At 35.7% G+C, this 8,595-nt stretch overlaps 1 long non-coding RNA gene across 2 annotated transcripts; it reads right to left on the bottom strand.

The window, feature by feature from the left end:
* Positions 1-362: 362 nt before the first annotated feature.
* LOC139982628 (uncharacterized) lies at positions 363-7,244 on the bottom strand. Of its 2 annotated transcripts, none has more exons than XR_011798213.1 (5): positions 6,454-7,244; positions 5,039-5,202; positions 3,765-3,900; positions 2,790-2,882; positions 363-2,160 (listed from the first exon to the last, which is right to left on the bottom strand). It is a non-coding gene; the product is annotated as an uncharacterized lncRNA (long non-coding RNA). The 2 variants fall into 2 exon arrangements; XR_011798214.1 differs by lacking the exon at positions 6,454-7,244 and adding an exon at positions 5,882-5,974.
* Between the last annotated feature and the right edge of the window lie 1,351 nt (positions 7,245-8,595).

Here is an 8,595-nt window from a genome sequence, read left to right as displayed (position 1 = left end):
AATACCGATATTAGTTTTCTTTTTTTCATGACATTTCCTGTGTTAACTCTCAACCCGCAGAATTATTCACTGTTACCGAATTTTAACCGGAGTGAGTAGTGATCCCATTGAAACGTGTATTCCCGCCAGTGATATTTTCCCCCACACGTACACACACACGCACACACACACACATATATATATACATATATATATATATAGATGTATATATATATATATAAATATTTATATACATATATATATATATATATATATATATATATATATATATATATATATATATATATATATATATATATATATATATATATATATATATGGAACCCATGTCAAGAGCAGTTTCGTTTATATATAATTAGCTGGCTACAAACTATAGATCACTTACACTGCAAAAACTCGGGTGTTAAATTTAACACCCATGGTGTTAAATTTGTATTCCTTTTGGAGTGCATATTTGCCAACACCAGCGGGTGTTAAATTAACACCAAGTTGAGAATCCTTTTCTTTACACCACAAAGGGTGTTAAATTCATTATCTTTGGTGTTGATATTGTTACTCTGGTTGGTGTAAAATTAACACTAACTGAATTGATTTTAACACCAAAAATGGTGTTATTTAGATCTTCCCACTGATGTTGAATTGCAATTTTTTATCCAATCCAGATCGTGTTAATTCTGTATTTTGTATAACACCTTTCCAAGGTATCGCCCAAGTCTGGGCTGGACAATACGCATAAGCAATAAACAACAGATAAAAGCCATAGATGCCATTTTAAATGTGTTACACGTTTTTATATTCATCTTAGAAGCATCAGTTGTACAGAAAACACCTTATTAAGTGCATAAACAAGAATGTACAAAAGCTTGTCTAACATGAGCAAGCCCATAAACTGATTAGAAACTTATTTTTTAATGAAGATAAATCAGATCATACTGCTTGCATTTTATAAATGCTTAAAGTTAATATTATACCTTTGTCTTAAACTGATAAACACATGCATGGAAACCAATGGTATCACACTTTAATACCCGGATGTATGTATACAATGTACACTGTGTATTCATATCTTTACACTTGAACTATAACACAGTGTTACTTTGATAATTATATGTTTGAACATAACTGAACCATTGGCAATCACATAACACTGATTAAAAGGTAATTTGTAGCATGTTCTCTAATATTCTAGCTGGCGAAACAATTTAATAACTGTTCACAGATAAAAACAATTGTTAGAAACGAACACTGACTGGGTTACTTCAGCCAAAAAATGTGCAAAATTAACTCATTGAAAAATTATGTGCCTTGGACAGACATAAGTGTGATGATCACATCTGGATTGAATCCTCAGTAATGACAGTGGTTTGAAGTCAACAAGTTCACTGGTTTTCCTGACATAAGTCTGCTGAGGTACTGCCTCTTTCACAGCAAATCCATGAAACAATGGTTTGTAAAACAGTGTGCTACAAACAAAACTCTAACAAAGTTTTTTATGGTGGAGTATAAGGATCGCGAGATACAATGTCTCAATTTGACAAGGAAAACGTGGTGAAAATGACTGATTGAAGGTCAATTTTGACCGAAAATGTTAGGTCACTTGCAAATTATAAGAATATGTGAAAATGAGAGTGCGACAGTTGGAAAATTTAAAGTGCGACAGTCGCAACCCCCCACACCCCCTCTAGCGACGTCCATGCCCATAACAGACATATCTCCCCCGCACACTTGTAAATGCATGCAATCCACAGTCTAATAGCATACATGACACCAGTCAGAATACTTTGTGTCATATTCACAAGGCCTGGAGTAATCTTGAATTGTGGAAATTCCTCTATTATATGCGCTGCTGAATTCATAGCATTGACCATGTTTCTCCTCACTAATAGAGTATTTTTCATCTTCTCAAAGACCAAATTAGAATCTGTAGATACAGCAGGGGTATGTTTCATCCAGTTTACATCTGCTGTAGTGTTATCTTCAGATTGCAGGTTATCAGACACAGCAGGTAATGGCCTTTTAAGCATGGGTTCTCCATCTTGCTTGCAGGCAGGGTCCTTTGGAGTTATGTTTGATTGTTCAGAATGATGTTCTCCTCTATTGACGTTTTTTTATCCTTGCTGCAAGGAATCCTCTATTGGTTCTTTCATCATAAAAAGCTTCCTGAAAATAATAAGAAATGTACTTAGCTGTGGTTCATTTTATGTACCACTCTCCAGTTGGAGATTTCTTAATAGCATTTCCCAAGTTAAGCTGTAGGTTGAAAATTGCTAGGAGTTTTCATAAGTAGCTTCCAAGACATCTTTACCATCAAAAACACTCTCAGAAATTATATGTGGCAGTAATTTTAGTTTGAACTAGCAAAACTACAGCACTTATACAAGAGACCTTTAACCACAACTTCCTCTGTTTCTACTGAAGTCATGGGCATCTAAAGGAAGAATTGCAAAGGGGGGGGGGGAGATGAAATGTTTTCCATGGCAATGTCCAGTTCCAAATCATGCATGTCCCAACATTTTAAGTGAGAAAAAAAGTTCTCCTCTTGCCCTGGAAAGATCATGATACCTATAATGTAAAATTTGACTGGCCCTGCATTAGACAAACCATTTCCCCTCCTATGCTTGTATGCCTTTTCCCTGCATTTAATGTTAAACTATGATACTGCAGAACAACTGTTTTGAAGTATAGTTCCAAAATTTACAATAATGTCCCTATGACAGCGAGTGTTTAATCCAAAAACCCTTGGTGAGGGTCTTGGGTCCTCCTGCAGTTTATTTAAATTAATTACTTACATGACCTGTTGGTGTGTATGGATCTTGAAGGTTTTCAAACAGGTTGACAATACCAACTGCATTTTTCTTTTTGTGACCGTAGGTGGCGTCCGTCTGTGATGGTAGATGTAGGGGGAAATAAAGTGTATTATAATATGGTGTAATAGTATATTATATCATAATAAAGTGTGATATTAGTGTATTAGATGTTTGCCTTACTAAATGAGTGATTACTTAAAGGCCCTTTCTCTCACCACAAATCTGACATAAACCTGCAATACTGGTCAGTTCAAATGTTGTGTATTCTTAAAAACAACAATGGACCAATGCTGAATTTAATAACCTGGGCCTTGAAATTCACTTGCACAGAGGAGAAAGGGGTCTTTAAAGGAGCTCAGCTATCTGCTGTATTGGTCAGAGCTCCCAAATATAACATGCTATGAACTAGGAAAGTTTCTAACATAATGAAATTGAACTGCCTGGGTTAGCCCAACTAAGTTTGTGTACACAATTTCAATAACATGTGTCTTTCAGCATATGGTATTGTCTGTGGAGAATATTTAAAATGAAAATAGCAATACCTGGTGTTCAATGGTTAATACTGATCATGTCACATACTGTCCTTGAAAGCAAACACATTTTTTTCTATTATTGTGCTAATTTGGGGCCAATGCAGGAGATCTTTAAGGCTAAGTTTACAATGGATCCCCAGCTCAGGATCAGATCTGACAAAGCAACAGACAACTCATTCTGTAACCTGAACATACCAATTAGCCTGGTTAAAAATTGGCACAAGTGTGGCAGTCAGAAATTGTTACTGCCACTCTCCAATTTCCAACTATCTTCATGGGTTGACCAGCTAAATGTTTCATCAATGGAGCACTTACATACTTACATGTGTCAATTAATCCATGTTCATAGACATGTTAAAGTTTTAAACATTTCATTGCAGCAATCATGATTTTCTATGTTTACAACTACAAAAATAAAACTTACCCATGTACTTCCATCATGTTAGCAACTCGATGTTTACCAACAATCTCCTGGACTTTTCGTTCAGACACTTTGGGCTCTGTATTCAGCTTAAACAGTGGCTCCACTTGCACTTTTTTTGAAGAACTGCACTTATGAGCTTTAATAAAGTGTAGAAAAAAATACAAGGATTCTTGAAAGTTGTAATGAACTTTAGAGATTCATAATCAGAGCAGGCTTGGGGCGATTACATCTGAATGTAATCGATTACGATTACGATTACTTGAGAATGTATGATTACGATTACAGCCTTAAGTTGAAGTAATCGATTACGATTACATTGCAATGTAATCGTGATTACAATCACGATTACATTGTGGTTACTTGCACAATCCTCTGCATATCTGCGATCAAATCCCCAGTACTTCTTAGTATAAGTTTATTGTGCTAGAGAATTCTAGAAGCAGGAACACTTCTTTGGTCACACTAAAAGCCAATAGTAAGAACTAGTTTTAATCATTTCTACTAATTTTGCCCTTCTCATTCAAATTTCACTGTAATCATAAATGTAATACGATTACGATTACTTTGCCCTTGTAATCGATTACGATTACTTTGTAATTTTCACAAAAGTAATCGATTACGATTACTTCAAAAAATGTAATCGATTGTAATCGATTACGATTACTGATTACGATTACCCCAAGCCTGAATCAGAGCTTTTGTAACATAAATTAGTAAAAGACCTTCATTCTTTTTATTTTAATATTAGTATTATTGTTTTCTAATGTCCTTTGAAATCCTAAATTGGATACCCAAAGACCATTCCAAATCCAGAGATGACTTCTACAGGAGATCTTCCCAGCATCAAAACGTCAGTCCCACTTATTTTCCCACCAAATTCATTCATATTTTACATTGGTGACACCCACCTCAACCCATAATGTTTAAGGCTACATCAATTTGTTAGGTTATTGACTGTTCAGAATCTTGCAAATTAATAGCAAATATGAAACATCTCAAAAGTAATATTTCTGTTCAGTCAAGATGTCAAACCCCAAATCCAACACCAATGTATGCAGCTTCTTGAGTTGTTTTATGCTATATCCAAAGTCTTTGGGAGCAAAGTGGATTCAAGCATTATTAATAAATACAATACATTTTCACAAAGATTGTTACATGCATGCTAAGGAGGATACCAAAACTTTCTAATTGGAGCAAATGTTTTGCCATGTTGCAGGTTTCCATTGAATGGTATAAAGCCCTCAACATTAAAAGAAATGTTTAAATGTGATTACCTCAGCTGCCTCGTTTGTTGTTGCTTCCGTTTCCCTTAATCTTTTCATGAGAGGTGCAGAACTGGTGGAGGGAAGATTAGCATAATCTTGAGTATCATCTTCCTCAGAAATTACATCAGTATCTGAATTGCTGTCTATTTTAACCCTTGCAGCTGCTGGAGATACTAAATAAAAGAAAATCTGCTGTTAAGCACATAGCTAGAGATAGATGAACACATTTCTTGTAATGAATAGGAATATGCATTTTCTAACAATCCATGAACTGATAACCGGTCAAATTTTTCAATCGGTTAACCAGTAATCAATCCTACAACCACACAAAAAAATGGCAATTAATGTAACACATTAATTTCAAAACTTCACAGAACTAGCCATAAGAACCAGACATTAAAACTGCCGCAGAGCTGCTACCCCTTAGTTGCAATTAAGTCTTATCTGTTTTGCTGTACTTGCATATATATATATACCCTCACTACATGAGACATTTCTTCAAATCTTCTGTTTTGCGTTTGGGAATTGCTAAAATTATGGGAAAAACAGTACAACGCTGATGAACTGCAGTCAAAATTCAACGTTCAGCCCTTGTTATCTTGACCATATGATTGTGACTGCCACTGTATAAACTATGCTTACACACTACTCTCAATGTGGTATGGAAAGTAAACAAAATTCCCAATTTGAAATGCTGGGGATCAAGGAGCCAGTCTGAGGTGTTATCCACCAAACGAGGCGAAAACAACAACAAATGTCATTTTTGAGGAACCTCTGGGATCTTTTCTGTGACAAAAGGTATAGGCTTATTACTAATTAAGGAAATGTTGTCAGAGATCCCACCACACTAACCTTCATTTTCCCATTGGAAAAACATCTGGTTATTCATGTAAGCAGAGTATTTTGCGTTGTCTGTAGCTTCCTTATTTGCCACTAACTCCACTTTTTACCTCTCTTTAAAACTCTTTTCAGCTTCGGGGGTGGGAAAACAATTAGGGTCTGGGGGCACTTATCTTGTTAGGGCTGGCTATAAAGGTTAGGGACAACTTCTCTATTAGGAAGTTGATTTAGATCCATAGGGAACAATATTTGGAATTGATAATTTTTTTTAAAAATCCAAATATATGCAAATTATAATATGCAAATTAGGTCGCAATTTAATTTTAATTGGAAAACACCAAAATACAATAAAATCACTACGGACTTCAAAATTGACTTCAAATTGTATGATAAAGGTTCTTCTGGGGCTGCTCTTTCAGATGATACCTTATTTTCTGAAATCTGTTGAGGATTGACAGAGTTATGACTGATTTAATTTGTTGTTTACTTTGTTTACTTTGTTTACTTTCTACAAATACAGCCTAACGTTGGCATAACGTTAGGCCTAGCCTAGCCATTTTTGTAAAAAACGCTATGGAACTTACAATTTCTGGGTCCTCAAAGGACCGAACCTTGATAAACTGGTTCGACCAGAAGGTCCTGGACCTCATCAAGGTATCTGACCAATCGTCCCACATCTTTAGGGCCTATCGGGCCGTAATTTGGGACGCTGTATGCAGCCACGACCTATTTGAAAATATCCACTACGTTGAAATGTACACTAAACATTCAGTATTGCCGTTCTTACACACTATTGCGCAAGAACGTCGGTTGCTATAGACTTACAAAGGAATGTAATGGCGCTATGTCATAACTATCAATTACAAAAAAGTGAGCGGCCTAAATATCAACAATAAGAAGAAAAAAACACGTACGTAGGTTGAAGCATTCGGGAACGAGAATTCGATCAAAAATGAACGGATTTGGACGATTTTGGTGTCAAATTACAGGAAATTTCAAGGACATTTGCATTTTTCTCAGAACTCTCTATAGATATATTCCTGAAATGCTCAGAATATGTTCAAAACATGTTAGGGTTTATACCAAATATAATGGGGGGGTTTGTTCAACTCTTATTTTCTCTCACGATTTAGTTGAAGCGAACATCGATTTTTAGCCAAATTACGTCATTTTCAGATTAACCTTTGACCTTTGAGCCCCACCCACTAAAAAAAAATCACAGTGACCCCCCTTTTTATTTGTTTTATACACAAACGTATGGTCTTAGATACATTTCAATACCTAAATGAATGTTGTAGGATGTAAGATGGCTGAGTAATAATTTTTTTTAAATTCAAAGATGAGTTGGGGTCGATAACGACCCAAATTGCGTGAAAGGGGCACCATGATGGCTGTGTTTGGCTCCATTTCAAGGAGAGGTACAAGAGAATCTTCATCAAACTCTGCTCCATCCTCTCTATCCACAAGTATCACTTCTTCAGCAATTTTTAATTTCTTCTTTGCTGTATCATATATGAAAGAAAATAGAATAAACCAGCAAGTATCATACTTTTGATTTAGTCATGCATATACTTAAGTCTATTTTGTTAGGATTAAGCCCTGAAATAGGTCTGTACGCATTAAATTTAACAGCCCTTGACCTTGTATCATTAAATTTACTCCCTTAAGTTGGCCTGCACAGAGAGCGTCATGTCTAACTCATGCTCAAAGTCATTTTTCTCAGCAAATTGCATGTTTGCAAGATAGTATACAAACAGAAACATAGTGACCAAAAGTTGGGGCTTCATTTGTCTGAATTTGTAATTCAAATGGTAAAAACTGCTGATTTTTTATGAATTTGCCCTAACGAGGCAATTAGCCAACATTTAATGGTAATAAAACTACCATATAGACTGCAATACATTCACCCTACACATGCCTTGCAGAAAAAGCCTACAGTGAAATCACTTAGACCTGCAGTACGTGTTTTCCTTTGGAAATCAAGATTGACAATATAAATATGCAATGAAGTGGCAGTGCTTCAAAATTACCTACTTTTTTGCCTTTCTAAGCATGTACGCTAGACATACGCTTCCTTTCGCAGTCAAAAGTTGGCCAAAACCAACATAACAAACAAGCTTTACATAGTTTCTTTTAATCTAAGATATGCAGTCTGTCATCAATTGGAAATCATATAAGGCCTATCACATATTTGGTCTTTGTGTTGGCTAAATCTGCATCAAATGTTCTTGTGGATTATTGAGGGATGCAAACTACAGGCATGAAATTTGATGCCCTATGGCTTTCCAGTGTAACAATTTCATTTAAGCCTACTAACTACTAATAATAAAAAATCTATTCATGAACAAAGAGATGATTAGACATGCTCAACAGCAAGAGATTCAATGCAACTTATTTATTGTCTTTCGACAGCAGCTTAATGCAGCACGAAACGATTGAGAACCCACCTCAAAATTATATTGCTTGCATTATAATCAGTGTGATGATGAGTGTGAGGCTATTTAAGGGCCTTAATCTAGTCTTAGCCTAGTTTTGTTGGTGGCCAATAGAACTGTAGGCCTCAACTTACAGTAGGGGTCCTTATTAAGTTAAACTAGCTGGGGCGTAAACTATACATATAGGCTAGGTCAAGGCGTCGACGACCCTTTGAACTGGGCTAGGCTACATCATACATGCATTATATTCGAGACTATGGAGTATGGAGTAGGCCAATGGTATCACTATCA

The sequence above is a fragment of the Apostichopus japonicus genome, chromosome 16, assembly GCF_037975245.1.
Source record: "Apostichopus japonicus isolate 1M-3 chromosome 16, ASM3797524v1, whole genome shotgun sequence".
In the NCBI taxonomy this organism is placed as follows: domain Eukaryota; kingdom Metazoa; phylum Echinodermata; class Holothuroidea; order Aspidochirotida; family Stichopodidae; genus Apostichopus; species Apostichopus japonicus.
This window is presented reverse-complemented; position numbering and strand designations above follow the sequence as displayed.